Source organism: Physella acuta, unplaced genomic scaffold, assembly GCF_028476545.2.
Source record: "Physella acuta isolate Inbredline_101_S28 unplaced genomic scaffold, ASM2847654v3 ptg000745l, whole genome shotgun sequence".
NCBI classification, from domain to species: Eukaryota; Metazoa; Mollusca; class Gastropoda; family Physidae; genus Physella; species Physella acuta.
The window spans coordinates 165,453-182,594 of NW_026732263.1; the positions used below are offsets into that span (position 1 = coordinate 165,453).

At 39.6% G+C, this 17,142-nt stretch overlaps 1 protein-coding gene across 2 annotated transcripts in view; it reads right to left on the reverse strand.

Annotated features, from left to right (window-relative positions):
* LOC131950211 (uncharacterized) overlaps window positions 1–16,911 on the reverse strand; it is a 48,669-nt gene extending 31,758 nt beyond the window's left edge. The window contains exon 1 of one of the 2 annotated variants that reach the window (XM_059312269.1): window positions 16,799–16,911. The gene's annotated coding sequence lies outside the window, so the exon portion shown is untranslated. The other variant, XM_059312268.1, reaches the window with a different exon arrangement.
* Window positions 16,912–17,142: the final 231 nt, after the last annotated feature.

Below are 17,142 nucleotides of genomic sequence, written 5' to 3' on the forward strand. Positions count from 1 at the left end.
TTCTTTGAAAAGTATTTGAATAAGTTTTTATAAAGCTAAGTATCTTCATATACACTTATAAGTTAAACACTTCATAACAAAGATGTGTGTGGTACCCTCTTAGCTAATAGCTATGTTATATATTTGTTAGGTCTACATGTTATTCTTTTAAATGCGTGCTATTGCTGACTCGTGAACTATAAAGGGAAACAACCTCACTAACAAAAATAACTAATAACATACTAGCTATGGTTTGGTCTACATATGTGATTTTATTCAAACCGGACCTTTTTTCGTAGTATTTTCATTAACTAATCGAAGAATATTTAAAAATTTAATGTATGGCAAGAAAACAAATAAGATTGAATCGTACATTGACATATCCGTTTTGTTACAGAAAAACTTAGTCCACGGATATAGTTATCAGGTTAATTCGACCATTGAAACTTAAGCTGACCTGCCATATTGGCAAAAAAAATAATTACATCAAATGTCACGTTCCTCTTAAGTCACCACTATAGGTGGCCTAGCTATTTACCCATCTTGATATTAATGGCACTGTCCCAGTAAAGCCATTACCACCAGCCTTTAATCAAAGTACCGAACTCGCAGCGTTTTAACATTGATTACAATCTTCATAAAAACACCTATAACACAGCCCTCAGCAGTAGAAAAAAATTGGAATCAACCCGTTCGTTACGTAACTATGCGGTGCTACGTCTTTTTGTGCCGCTCAGCAAATTTTTCCGTCTATCCCAAATGTGAGATGGGTGGTGCTTCACGCTAGCGAGGGTGCGCAGTGAGTGCACTAGTTTGATAACTGCTTGCAGTGTGAGCATAAGCGCATCCATTTACCTATAACCGTTAAGCTGGCACGTGAGGTAGAAGAAAAGTGTGTGAGCTATCAAGAGATGCATGAAGCTAGATAAGTAAATGAGAAGCATGGAAGTATAAATGTATGGGCAAGTAAAAGGAAAAATGTAGGGCTCTATTGCTACGAATAAACCAACAGACACAATTTACACAGCGTTTCAGTTATAGTGTAAATAAATATTAATTATATTGGGCATTTTTTTTTCAATAATTATCGATTTTTTTGTGTTAACTTACTAAGGTGATTTTGTTTTTGGAAATGATTATATCTCCCAGTGGGGAGTATGGTGGCGGGCAACACATAAAACGCGCCTATCATTTTTTTAAAAAGGAAAAAAAAACGTTATCAACTCAAAGTTATTTGATAAATTCCTACTATGCGAGTCAAATAGTCTGGGCAGTACTTATACTGGAGACGGATCTAGCCTTACCGTTGAGGATGGGGGGGGGGGGGGTGTGCTCGACACACACACTCACACGTATACATACATAATATATATATATATATATATATATATATATATATATATATATATATAAGGTGGTTATATTATTAAATATTTAAAGAAAATAATTTATTTCCTCCTTTTTATTGCATTATTACATAAAAGCTTTTATTAAAACGTTATAATGCATCTTTTACAGTTCTTTAAAATTGTTAATACAGTAGAGTAACATGACTGAAAACTATTGCGCACCAAATGAGCATAATAATACACGTATAATAGTGCGGGACAGTTATAGTAGGGCAACCAACTAATTTCAGAAAATTTTAATTAAATTCATAAAAAATTAATAATGCATCCAATTAAATCAAATTGATGACTGATTTTATTCTCTTCAAGTCTTTATCCACGTGCCAATTTTGAAACGAATCGGTCAGTTACAAGCGCTCGAAATTTCGCTCGCCAGTTTCGATCTATGATGATATGACGGCATGACGAGGAAGCAAGTTAAATCAAAGCTTGTGATATGTTTTATTAGTATTTTAGTTAACTACTTCCCTTTATACATTTAGAACAACAAGGGGAAATAACCTGTAAATATGTTCACAGAAGTTGTTAAAAATGTTGAAATTCAATCATAATTAAAGTAAAATAGAGATCCGTAATTTACTATTGTGTTATACATTTATAGAAGAAGTCTTATCTGGATATTTGTCAATTTTTTATACTCCAAAGCATTTAGAATTTATTTATTTTTTATTTTAAATAGAAAACTTTTAGTTGAAGGAAAGATCTTATTTGTATAGAATAGAAACGACCTAGATTTTTAATTACTATTGCTTTCGCTTATACAAAAATAATTTAATAAATATAATAATAAAAATAAATAATAATAATAAAAATAAATAAATGATGTATCCACCACACCTCATAACTAAGTCAATCTCAGAAAATGACTGAATCACCCCGATGCGACAGTCCAACAAGAAGCCAATCGCTTGAAAATATTGCAAAAAACTCAGAAGATACAAGAATATAGATGTATGGTTTTAATTCTAATGAAGCTGAAGCAAAACAACCATTACCAACTAAGCAAAAAAAAAATGATGAACTGCTCAAAAGCTTCCAGCCTTATTATAACTTTAGAAATAGATATCATAATAAAGTTACTTTACCACATATATCAACACACGAAACCCCTCTTACAAATGAGCCACCAGAAGTAGTATCTATATATATATATATATATATATATATATATATATATATATATATATATATATATATATATATATATGTAACTAGGGTAGGCCTAGCTACTAGTTACAAATCTGATGCAACTGATAACGAACGATAAGCCGAGACGCAGTATTACAGTCTGATGCAACTGATAGCAGGTGGCTTATTAGATCGGAATGATAACAATCTCAAAGCCAACGCGTGCTATTTTGGGAAACGGTACGAGGGGATTCAGACGGCCTGTCAACTTTGATTGATAGGACGCAGATGTTTTATTAAACGGACTGTACGTTAGAACTGCGCAACTAGTAGTCGGAGACATCGAGTACAAGTATCGATTACGGAGGAATACAAGTACGAATACGAGTACGAATACAAGGGATAAATAGGAGGGGACGGCTGAACTCGCGTCTCTTCCCTTTTCGATCGCCCGCTCTCTTCATCGCTCGCTTTAGATCAGTCAGTCTGTGTGACATATCAAGTTGGTTATATTGTGTTAAGAAGGACAATAGACATGTGGATTCAGTTATATGAAGCCTAGTGAGGACTGTTAGGGGTCAGTTGATTCAGACTATTATTGTGAAGCATTCCTGTTGATTCATTGTGTTATATTGAAGCATTTCTTGATTCATGTAATAAAAGGATCAATAGCGAACCTGCATCTTCGAGTATTTCTACTGTAGTCGATGTTGTGTAGCATGAGTGGTTAAACTCGTTACATTTGGCACTACAGGCAAATAGTCTCGTAACATGTGGCGTTGCGAGCAGGGTAACTGTTCGCTCGTTACAATTGGCGTCGTCGGACAGGATGAATTCAACTAGACTTGCCGCTTTAGGCACCCATAGTCAACCTTGTGCATAACTGTGTTTAGTGTGTGTGTGAATTCGGACATTCAGGAACTGTGAAAATTGAGGAACGAGAAAAATTTTTCATACACACACGGTAAGAAAGAACTCTTTTTTTGTTACTTACGGAATAAAATGTCTACTCTGGACGAGAAGCAGACCCATATAGTGGTCCTACCCAGAGAGTCCCACATTAACAAATTTTACGGGGACGGTGATCCAACTTTAACCAACAGGTTCAGTGAAGAGGTCAAAGCGGCCTGGGCCTCGAGAGGCATGTCACCAGAGGAAAGATTAAGACTGCTGATGGGCAGTATAGGAGAGACGGTTAGGGCAGAGGTCAAATGCCACGATAAAACCATCCAATCAGATCCGGATAAGGTGCTGGATCTGATTATGGAGACCTTTGGGGAGAGACGGTCGGGATCGCAACTGCTGGCAGGGTTCGTAGGCTTAAGGCAGAGAATGGCGGAGAGTGTGATGGAGTACTCACACCGGATGAACAGGGCCTTTGATTCGGTAAAGGTCAAAACACCTGACATTGATGTGCGCCTACTGAGGGACCATTTCATCGAGGGGCTAGCAACCCCGATCCTAAGAAGAGAGTTGAAAGAGGAGGTCCACAAAGACCCGCAGTTGACCTTCCTTCAGGTCAGGAACTCAGCGATCCGCAGGTCCGAGGATGAGGACCAATCGAACTGTTCGGTGGACAAAGTCTCTGTGCCTGAACAGAGACAATCCCCACCCACAGGGGCCGACACGATGGAGACCATGATGGCTCAACTGTTGGCCCACCTAGATAAGGTTGACCAACGTTTGGAGAGGTTAGAAAGCAGGTCAACAGCTGAGAATCAGGAAAAGAACGGGACAATACAGAGACGGGTTGGACGGCCGCGTCCTGCCAAGCCATCACTCCAATGGACGGCCGACGGTCGACCAATTTGCTTGTCCTGTTCACAACCCGGACACATGGCACGGTACTGCCAGGGAAACGGTCGTTGTCTGTAAGGCAGGGTCAGGCTACAGAGGGGCGAGGTTATGGCCCAAGAAACAAAATGATGGGAGTCTGTCCCGAAATGGTGATTACGATTGGGGACATTGCGGTGAAGGCAATTGTGGATACAGGCTCCCAAGTGACGACAATTACGGAAAATTTTTACACCAAATGGATGAAAGGAAAAGACCATAGGTTGAGGTCTGACACATGCATGCGCCTGACGGCAGCTAATGGACTAACCATTCCTTACTGTGGTTATTTTCTGGCGGATGTCGTGGTGGCGGGGCATAGGTTGAAGCAGGTTGGGGTGTTCGTTACGAAACACAACCTAGAGACAAATGTGTCAAATATACCTTGCCTGTTGGGCATGAATATTCTTGGCCAGTTGCCAGAATTTCTTACAAATATTGTCGGATCGACCACACCAGGTCGGGGATCCAAGTTGGCCAGGTTTGCCAAGACCAGAGGAAGGACGGCAGTCCCGGCAAACACGGTCAAGGCAATCACATTACAAATTGGTGATAGAAGCGTGAATGGTGATGTGATGATAGAACCATGTGGCGCCGCACTGAGGGCAGGCGTCGTGTTACTGCGGACATACACATCAGCGGAAAACGGACTAGTTCAAGGGTTGGTAGCTAATGTTTTGGATGAGGAAATTTTTATACCACCTAATACTCTGGTAGGAGTACCACAGAACGTCGAGGTACTAAGGTCGGCACAGTGCATCGAACTGAGCAATACCAGCAGTAATGAAGTAACAATTAGGTCGGTCAATGTGACGGCCGAGGTGAAGAAAGAGGATGGCCGATCATATACATTCCCGGAAACTGAGGACCCAAAACTAAATGAATTGCTGAATAAATACAGTGATATATTTGCCTCGTATGAGGGTGATTTGGGGTACACGGAAGTAATCAAACACCAGATACCCTTACTACAAGACAAGCCGGTGGCGCAACCTTATCGAAGATTACCACCGAGTCACTACTCTGCGGTGAAGGCACACCTGAACGATCTACTAAAAAAGGGAATTATTACAACCAGCACTAGCCCGTATGCGGCACCGATAGTAGTGGTAAAAAAGAAGTCAGGGGAGATAAGACTGTGTTGTGATTACCGGAAATTGAACAATATCACAAGAAGGGATGCATTCCCCTTGCCTCGTATTGATGAATGTCTTGATGCGTTGGGGGGAGCAAGATTTTTTTCTACCTTGGATTTGGCTAGTGGCTACCACCAAGTGGCCATGCACCCCAACGATCAACATAAAACTGCATTTATTTCTCCACTGGGACTGTACGAGTGGACCCGTATGCCGTTTGGTTTGACTAATGCACCTGCTACATACCAGCGAGTAATGCAGAGTGCTATGAGTGACTTTCTATTTCAAATAATGTTGGTGTACTTGGATGATATTCTAGTTTATTCAAAAACTTGGGAGGACCATCTAGAAAGATTAGAACAAGTGTTTCTCCGTCTTAGGGAGATAGGAGTAAAGCTGAACCCAGACAAATGCTGCTTCGGTCTGAAATCGGTACATTTTTTGGGTTATGTGATTTCGTCGGATGGCATCGCCACTGACCCAGATAAAATTGCAGCTGTTAAAGAATGGAAACAGCCAACAACTACAGTAGAGGTCAGATCATTCTTGGGCTTTGCTTCCTATTATAGAAAATTAGTACCTGGTTTTGCAAAAATTGCCGCACCATTGCATGACTTGGTAAACAAAATGACAAAGAAACACAGTAAGGAGAAAAAGAAAGGCAAAACACAACTGATAGGTGAATTATGGACTGATGAATGCCTGAACTCGTTTAAGCTCTTGAAAAAGGCTTTGACAGAGGCGCCGATATTGGGATACGCGGACTTTGACAAACCATTTCGGCTAGAAATTGACGCCATCTCTAAAGGTCTGGGAGCTGTGCTATCACAACAACAAAAGCAAGGCTTCAGGGTTATTGCGTATGCCAGTCGAGCTCTGAAGGGATCAGAGAAGAACATGACAAATTACAGCGCCATGAAACTAGAACTTTTGACATTAAAATGGGCTGTGACTGAGAAATTCAGGGACTATCTATTAGGTGCTAAATGTGTGGTATACACTGACAATAACCCCCTGAGTCACCTAAAGACAGCAAAGTTGGGATCCATCGAACAGAGATGGGCAGCAGAATTGGCACTCTTTGACCTGGAGATAAAATATCGCCCGGGGCGGTCCAATGGCAATGCGGACGCTTTATCAAGGAATCCTTACGAGAGACCGGGTGATGAGGAAGAAACGCTGACAGGAATATGTGAGGTCAGAGCGTCAACAGATATCCCTCATGGGGTACAAGTGATGCAAAACGGGCAGACCGGGGTGGAGCACATATCCACAGAGCCCGGACATATGGACGGTAGTGATTTTAATTGCCTCAATCACAAAAAGATAAGAGATGCCCAGAGAACGGATAGTGGCTTACAACCGCTATTGAAATACGCCCAGGAACAAAAATTCCCAGGAAGAAGGGAAAGAGAACAATTTGGTCGAGAAACAAAGAAAATACTGAGTCAGTGGGACCGTCTCAGTATAGAGGATGGTGTTCTCATGCGGAGAATTCATGACCAAATGGATGGGACAATACACCAGGTGGTGGTGCCTGGACAATTACGAGAAGAAGTGCTAAGGTTGGCACATGACAGGGCAGGACACCAGGGTCAGGACAGGACGCACAAAATTTTACGACGGAGGTGTTACTTGCCCAATATGGAAATGGAGGTCAAACGCCATTGTGAGGCTTGTGTGAGGTGTCAGCATGCGAAAATGCCAGTTGTCAAAATGAGACAGCCATCAGGACACCTACTAGCGACAAAACCACTAGAGATTGTGGCTATGGACTTTACGTCGTTGGAGCAATCATCGGATGGGACGGAACATGTGTTGGTAATGACTGATGTATTCACCAAATGGACTGTGGCGGTGCCCACACGAGATCAGACTGCCAAAACAGTGGCAAAGGTCTTAATAGAACATTGGTTCATCAAATATGGCATACCAAGACAATTACACTCTGACCAAGGAAGGGCTTTCGAGTCAGAAGTAATTAACCAACTGTGCAGCCACTACGGGATCAACAAATCTAGAACAACCACATTTAATCCGAAAGGAAACGGACAGTATGAACGGTTCAACCGTAGCATGCATGATTTGCTGCGTACGCTAGAACCTGAACAGAAAAAACGTTGGCCTGATTTTCTCCCAGAGTTGGTATATCTATACAACTGCACACCCCATGCCACAACCGGCTTTTCGCCATACATGTTGCTGTTCGGACGGGAGGCTCGACTCCCTCTTGATTTGTTCCTAGGAAAAAGGGAGAGTATGACTGGCTCATACACCGCACTGGAATATGTGAATGAACATATGAAAAGAATTAGAGAAATGTACAGGGTAGTACAGGAAAGACTAGAACATGAAGCACGGCGAAGGGAACCGCCGGTACAGACAAAGGACCCGCCACTCAAACTGAACGACAGGGTATTACTGCGTAGCCACCCGTTAGGCAGAAACAAAATCCACGATCTCTGGGGACAGGAGATATGGCAAGTCGTGGAGATGCCTAAAGTAGCAGGTGGCCCCTTTAAGATAAGACCCATCGATCACGCCAAACCGGATCGGTGGGCGAATATTGCTCAATTAAAGAAATATTGGAATAGGCAAGAAGAGCAGTTACACACAAGGAAATCCAAGACAATTAGGGAACCGGAAACTATAACGGAAATTCACATACCCATCCCGGAACCATATCACCATCAACAGAACAACCGCGATACACAAGTGGAGGATAACGGCAACAAAGAGGATCCCGTTCCTTCCAGAAGCAGAGAGACAGTAGACCATCAGATAAGTGGTCCGCGGAGAAGTTTGAGGAACAGAAGGAAGACGAAATTTTTTGTCAGCAACCATCAATTCTTTCATGGTCGCGCTGGTATGAGAACAGACGGTTCAAAAAGCTATAAAAGTGAACTGGTGAAGGCACCAAACGAAAAGGGTGGATGTGAATTCTAGAACTGTTTTGTGTCTCAGGAAGATGATGTAGACACAGTTGATATGTAAAATAGGTACAACTGTCAATCGTATACGAATGGGACGACGTGGACAGTGAGTGGAACAATAAAATTTTTTTACGATTGTGCGATTGACTTTGGAGGAGTGCACCTGCCAGGCGTTGTTTGTGGTGGAAAACACACAAAAAAAGGCAGGGGTGGATGTAACTAGGGTAGGCCTAGCTACTAGTTACAAATCTGATGCAACTGATAACGAACGATAAGCCGAGACGCAGTATTACAGTCTGATGCAACTGATAGCAGGTGGCTTATTAGATCGGAATGATAACAATCTCAAAGCCAACGCGTGCTATTTTGGGAAACGGTACGAGGGGATTCAGACGGCCTGTCAACTTTGATTGATAGGACGCAGATGTTTTATTAAACGGACTGTACGTTAGAACTGCGCAACTAGTAGTCGGAGACATCGAGTACAAGTATCGATTACGGAGGAATACAAGTACGAATACGAGTACGAATACAAGGGATAAATAGGAGGGGACGGCTGAACTCGCGTCTCTTCCCTTTTCGATCGCCCGCTCTCTTCATCGCTCGCTTTAGATCAGTCAGTCTGTGTGACATATCAAGTTGGTTATATTGTGTTAAGAAGGACAATAGACATGTGGATTCAGTTATATGAAGCCAAGTGAGGACTGTTAGGGGTCAGTTGATTCAGACTATTATTGTGAAGCATTCCTGTTGATTCATTGTGTTATATTGAAGCATTTCTTGATTCATGTAATAAAAGGATCAATAGCGAACCTGCATCTTCGAGTATTTCTACTGTAGTCGATGTTGTGTAGCATGAGTGGTTAAACTCGTTACATTTGGCACTACAGGCAAATAGTCTCGTAACATGTGGCGTTGCGAGCAGGGTAACTGTTCGCTCGTTACATATATATATATATATATATATATATATATATATATATATATATATATATATATATATATATATATATATATATATATAAAATTCTCTTCTTGGAGACTTTAGAAAACACCAAGCTGTAAGCGCGCCTAGCAGTCCCCTCTCTTCCTCTCTAGGCATATCGCAACCACCCCCACCCCCATATGGTCTGGTGAGCTGTGGTTCACGCTAAATGTTTACAATCAAAGAGCCGGGTTTAGTGACGGCTATTAGGGGCAGATAATTTAGTTTGAAACAATTTTAAACTTAGGGGAGGTAACTAAGAGGAGGCTGCTTTCACGGGGGGGGGGGGGGGGGAGGGTTTTAGTGTTTTAAAGCAAATATTTTCAGTGACAGCATTGGTACTGTCGAAATCACAAATTATGAATTACTGAAAAGTAGAAAATAAAACTAAATAGCGGCGTGTGATACGCCGCCGGTCGGCTCGTTTACGCTATTTCTGATTTCTCAAAAGACGCTTATGAATTTATAAAGTACTAATATTCCGCATTATTATACACAATATTGTTTGCCGTTCACTTGAAGCACAATTATTTTTTCTACGAGATTCTATTTTAAAAAGTTTAAGTAATTAAAAATTGATTAAAAATCATGTCTATATCCCTGATAGCCAACCCCCATAGTGTTATATATGAATATTCGAGAAAGTTTAGGGGAGATTACTCCCGCTTTATTTCTTGAAGTAACCATAGCATTTACAGTACACACTTACTATCAGCACAGACCAGTAATCCAATCGAAGGGAAACATGATGGTAGCTGCTCTTATGTCATGTTGAGTCACGCAGGATGTTCTGGATACAACAAAATAATGGCCTACATATCTTTGGCTGTGAATTCTTTGTTTATTTATTTTTCTTGAGTTTTTCGCAGCAAAGAAAAAAAATATTTAAAAAATTACAAAACAGTATGTGCTTTAAATGTAGACAGGTTCGGCCCTATTTCGTTGAACGTTTTGGTTGATACTCTTCCGCCTAAACGTCCCATAGCGTGCTGTATAAAAACCTTGAGTGAATGTCGATCGCATTCTGTTGTTGCGAGGTAGAAGGGGGGGGGGGGGGGGGGGTCAAACCCTGTTGCAGTATAACCATTGAAAGAGGTAGTACCCCTGACCTCCTGCGGGATGTCCGACCAATGGAACCCACTCGAGGTGCCATCGAACTCTACCGACGATATTTGATCTTTTTATAGCAGAAACTTTTGAGTTCAACTCTTACAGGAGAAAATGTTGAGATACCAAACATTCGCACTAACGACAAAATAACAGTAACACATTGATAACCCTACCAGATATAGATACCAAACATTCGCACTAACGACAAAATCACAGTAATACAATGATAAACCTACCAGATAAAGTTACCAGAAATACAATGAGAACCCTACTAGATATAGATCAAACATTAGCACTAACGACAAAATACCAGTAATACAATGATAACCCTACCAGATATAGAACAAACATTTGTACTAGCGAATACATATCAGTAATACAATGATAACCCTACTATATATACCAGAACACGTTACCTTGACAGCTTGTGTCAAGACAGTGATTTTATAGGCACCTTCTACCATTAAAAATATTGAGCTAAGAAATTCATAGACATCAACAAACATGTTCTAAAGATGGGCATCGACTATCTATTCACTTTCTGCTCTAATGTGTGCAAAAATGTTAGAATTCAATTTGAAAGAAATCATTATCGCCAGCTGCCATTATAATTAATACAACTCATAATTATATTTTTAAAATATGTATGAGTAATTAATGGCAGTATACGACGAGAAGTAAACAAAGGAATGATGGGGAGTTTTCTGTTTCCCACGTGCACTTCAGAAATCTATTTTTACTCACCTAGAACCAGAGCCCAGTGGCTGTAACAATGCAAGCTTTCTTCTGATGACGTAAGGCGCCGGTGTACACTTTAAGGATGCTTATGTTTAAACGTTTTAAAATGAAAGCGTTTTAATGTGCACTTGTTTCAAGAGTATTTTAATTCAATGGCTCGTATGAATAATGGAATTGTATATATATATATATATATATATATATATATATATATATATATATATATATATATATATATATATATATATATATATATATATATATATATATATATATATATATATATATATATATATACTATATATATACTATATATATATAGGATATATATATATATATATATATATATATATATATATATATATATATATACTATATATATACTATATATATATATATATATTATATGTGTATGTGTGTATATATATATAAGTGAAATTTCTTGGTTTTAGAGACCCCCCCCCCCCGCCAAAGAGAGCTACCTTAGATAATCCCCTTCCAAAGACAAGTTAAGCCATTCTACGTGTCTAGCATTCATCAAACGTCGACTTGTTTGCCAATTAATTAATCCATGCTTGCACATCAGAGCGCGAAACATGGTGATTTGTTTTCTGTAGATTCTGGTGTAATGAAGCGCAAGTTAGAGAAAGGTTAGATCTCACCAACAACAAAACAGGGACAAGAAGGCTGGATTGTTGTGTTGGCCGACAGCCATCTTTACAGGCATTATGCGGTTTCTGCAGAGAAGGGGAAAATGGCTTATCTCCCGTGCTATAATCACGTGACCGGGATAGAAGAAAGACAAGTGGTTTTGTACTGAAGAAATGCTTTACTTTAAAAATATAGGAAACATATACTTTTCCCAGTGTCGTCGTCGTCCCCCCCCCCCCGGAAAATGTTGCCCCCCCCCCCCCTGATAATATCAAGTGCACCCCCGGAGAAAAATGTCTGGAAGAAACACTGACTTTTGCTAGTCGAGTGAATATAAACTTATTTGTTTTTGTTGCCGAGCACGTAAAATGTGTAACCTAAGGATAAGATGGAAACATGTCGAAAGTTTTAGCCCGAAAACCTTTCACCTAAATGGAAGTTTGTCTGCTGCGACAAATACCCGAATAAACGTATGTCCCTATACAAATATTGCCCGAAAACTACTTGTGAGAAATTCCCATTCAAGAAAAAAAGACCCATATTTGGCTCTAGAGCAAGAGGCGTGACGACGATATCAGGATAGTGTTAAATTGATTGCTTATTTAAGTGTAAGTTGCATCATGAAGATTGCATTAGCTAGCATTTACTAGGCTACTTATACACGCATCTACATACACATAATTATGGAGAATCTCAACTATACACAGATATACCCTCTCACATTCTTACGCATCTACACACGCGGATATACACATACTCACTCCGAGAGACACACACTCCCACACATATACACACCGGAATTTACACATACACACTCACTCCAAGAGGCACACTCCTTACATCTACACACGGCGATAAACAACTACACACTCACTCCGAGAAACACACTCTCCCACGCATCCCTACTCGGAAATATACACCTACACACCAAGAGACACACACTTCCACACATCTATACACGGGGATATACACCTACACACACCAAGAGACACACTCACACACATCTATACATCTACACACGGGGATATACACCTACACACACCAAGAGACACACACTCCCTTACATCTACACACTCACTCCAAGAGACACACACTCCCACACATCTACACACACACACCAAGAGACACACACCCACACATCTACACACACACACACACCAAGAGACAAACACTCCCACACCCATGCTAAGACTCCGCGACCCAGAGATAGTCATCAAATGTCAGCGCGCCTGCAATGGCATGCACTACCCTATGGCGTCCATTGCTCGCACGTGCGGCTCACGAGCCTAAAGGTTAGCTATGATGAGGGAAATATCGCTGACTATAGATCTCACCTCTAGACATTAGTCCACAGATTTAAACAACAAATTGAGTTCGTACGATTTAACTTTAGAATATCGTCAACCTACATTGAATAACGGTGTTATTTTAAACCCGTTACTGACAATTCTTCTCCCAGACTTATGGGGGAACGGAGTGGCCTTGTGGTGGAGAGCTGGACTGCTAACCCGTAAGTCTCGAGTTCCGGGCTCAAGTTAGTAGAACGTCCCTGAGTCCACCCAACTCAGATGGGCACCCAACTCATGTTAGGGGCATAGTGCCGACCACACTATCCCTTCATATGCCGAGGTCACAGAAACAGGTGAACTCTACTTCACTTGCCATATAGACAGTCAGGCTTGAAAAGGTAACTTTAATTTTATGTAAAAGAGATGAAAGGTACCAAATGAGTGTGAACTTTTTTTTCTAATTCCTGACGTCGAATTCGCCAGGAAACCACATGTTTCTGACGTTAAAATGCTCGAGATTTTCCCCATCGGCGTGAGCATTCTAAAATACGACAATAATGAAGCCACCGATATATAAGATACCATCACACACCATCTTCTACAACCCCAAGATACCATCACACACGATCATAATTATAACAAACTACCATCACCCACCATCCTCTACAATAACAAGATACCATCGCTCACCATCCACTACATCCAAAAAATACCATCACACATCATCTTCTATAACCCCAAGATACCATCACACACCATCTTCTATAACCCCAAGATACCATCACACACCATCTTAATTATAACAAGATACCATCACCCACTATCCGCTAAAATTTCAAGTTACCATCACCTACCATCCACTACTTCCAAAAAATACCATCACACACCATCTTCTACAACCCCAAGATACCATCACCCACCCTTCTCTACAATAACAAGATACCATCACCCACTATCCGCTACATCTACAAAATACCATCACACACCATTGTCTTCCAGCGGTAACTAGCCTATACAAGTTGTAAACACCTAGAACATCTGTTTCTTCTGTCAGGTTCTCCTATATCGGACATAGACAATCAAACAAATCACGTCACGTGTTTCCTGTGTTACTATTTTTACTCTTAACATTACACAACAAGAGGGGAAAGAACTCTAGAGGTGGATGCAAAACAAAACAAAAAACAGTCGTAAATATAGCAACTTGCCACATGTACAAATACAAAGTTCGACAGTGGGTCAAACATAAAGATAAACAAGTATGTTCCTAGATCACTTGAGGATAGATCGAAGTTACAAAATATCACGACCTATATTTTTTAAACCTTGGAATACACCACACCTGAATAAAAATGGCATTATCCTTACATCCTCATAACACACAAAAAATCTGTAACCTTCTACAAAAACTTCCAATGTCAAGTGTGTGTAAAGATCATTGTGGTATTCCGGTGCATATAGATCATTGTAGTATTCAGTCCATAAAGTACAAACGGAGAAGCGGAACTTGACCGTATAAAGTCTAGTGACGTCAGGAGAATTGGACACAATTTTAATTCAGTATATCAAATCGATTATTTTTATCGTAAATAAAAATTTTCAACCTGTGTAAAGCGTGTAATGCACTAGAGCAACATATTGCGCGCACTTGAATGGAACGCACAAAACAATAGAAAACTTAAAAGAAATTCAACAATAGAAAAATAAATAGCGAAACATTTACTTAAAATAAACAACGATCGAAAAGATTTTCAATATGCTGAAATGGAAATATTAATCTTTACTTGTGATGTACTCAATGCCTTGCTGTGTTTTTAAGTCCAAGTTTACCGCATGAAGCGGCTTTTAAAACAACAACAAACGTCTAATTTTTCGGAAGTCTAGCCTGTCGGACGTCTAGTTTACCACACTATCTTACAGGTAGGCATTTCTTGGGGGTGGGAGGGAGGGTACTTCCACCCGGATTAACTCCACTGACCTTCTCCCCCCCCCCCCCCCTCTTAACCCTCCCGGGTGTAACAAGATGGTCCACATGATGGTCTATACAATTAATTAAGTACTGTGCTGACTTAAAAGTTCAAAGGTTAAGTTTCATTCACAAAGTAACACGAAGAAAAATCTCTCACCACAATGACATTTTATGCCAGTGTTCCTTGTAGGCTTGGCCTAAAACGTTTTGAATGCGTTTTTTTTATATTTTCAAAAATTACAATAATTGCAAAATTTTTATAAATGTATAAAATTGAGTGTTAGTGTTTGAAAATAAAATTACTGTAAAAGTTAAATAATAGGCAAAAGTAACTTGCATCTGGAGTTGTATGTTAAGTTAATTTTTCTTTCGATGAACTGTTATTCTTAATTTTCTATAATCTTTTCTAAGAGAAGTTGAGCACTTCAAAATTAGTGTTGGAAATGAAGTGTGCGATTTATTTAATGAGCGGCTGTTTCAAACATTCTTGGACAGTATACTTTGGCCTTTAAGTTTGTTTTAGATAAGAATTTTCCAAATGTCAAAGTTTACTACGGTTATTATTTTCAAATACCTGTACTTTTGTATTTTCATAAATAACCCAACTGCTAAACCTACAGAGAAAACATTTCCCCCCCCCCCCCCAAAAAAAAAACCACCTACACACCGCGTTGTGTAATCGTTTTAAAATGTCAGCTCAACAAATGACGTCACTCTGCTTGCAGGTGAGGGAGAAATAAAGCTCAGATAATTGCTCCAGAGTTTAGAGGGCGGGTTCATCGAAAACTTTATCGGCAAAAATTATGGGAGATAATTTTGTACGGTTATGGGAAGCAATAGCTAATATTAATCAATATTTAAAATCAAAAGATATGTCAAAATATTGAATTTTTCAGTTTTAATTTCAATAAATAAAATATTTGTTATTTTTTTTTAAATTAATAGAATGACTTGTGCCTTTTAATGCAATCGAAACAAAAGAAAAAAATGTTTTTATAAAACAATTATAAAAGTAGTTGAATGAAAATAGCTTGTGTTTTAAAAAATAACTTACTTTTATACTATGCAAAACAAAACAAAAAAAACAAAAAAAATCAAAAGCAAAAAAACAAATCATTTTTAAAAATAATTCACAAAAGTTCGGGCCTATAACTGAGGCAAATGACTTACAAACAAATTTTCTGTCAATCACTTGATTTGTATCGATCGATTGGCTGTTTACCAAAACATATTGGTGATAGATTAAGACTTAAGATAATGCTTTAGAACGATTTTTTAATATGTCGGTCTAATAAAATGTTTATCTATGTATGAAGACAAAAAACAGGTTGTATATCTTGATTTAGCTGTGAACTTATATGATATGTATGCATATAATATATAACGTATTTTTAAAAGTAAGTTGTTGGTATGTATGAAGTATAACTTTTTTCTCTTGATAACAAAATTATAGCGAAATGAAATCAAAGAACACAATAAAAACTGAGTTTTTTAACGTAACCCATCACTTACCTGTATACACAGAACGAAATAAACATCAATTTTGCTACACAGCCTCTGCTCACGTTTAAAAATATTCTATCTGGAATAAAAGGCCTGCTTTAAACTGGGGGCCCGGTTCGAAAATAAGCTGCTTACCTTCGTACAGCGGTCACCGCCACCTGCCCTGTTTTCACCTTGGGTGCCGGTAGCTCAGGTAAGATCAGTCGTGAGCCGCACTGTTTGCCAAGAGAGCTGCCTCTGTAGAGCTGGGGCAACTTCTCTCCTGATGCACGCGTCTTCTGGGGTATAAGCAAATAAGGGAGGTAGGGTGGGGTAGGGGATCACATCCCACCTACCCCAGCAATTGTTGCTTACATCTGGGTGTATTCATAAATGCATGACAGCGCGTGTATCTTCTGTTTGATCTACAATAACCTTGTGGTTTAGCCCGCTGTGTTTTAAAGTTCAGTCAGATATACGGGTTTTCCCGGGAGAGTTGT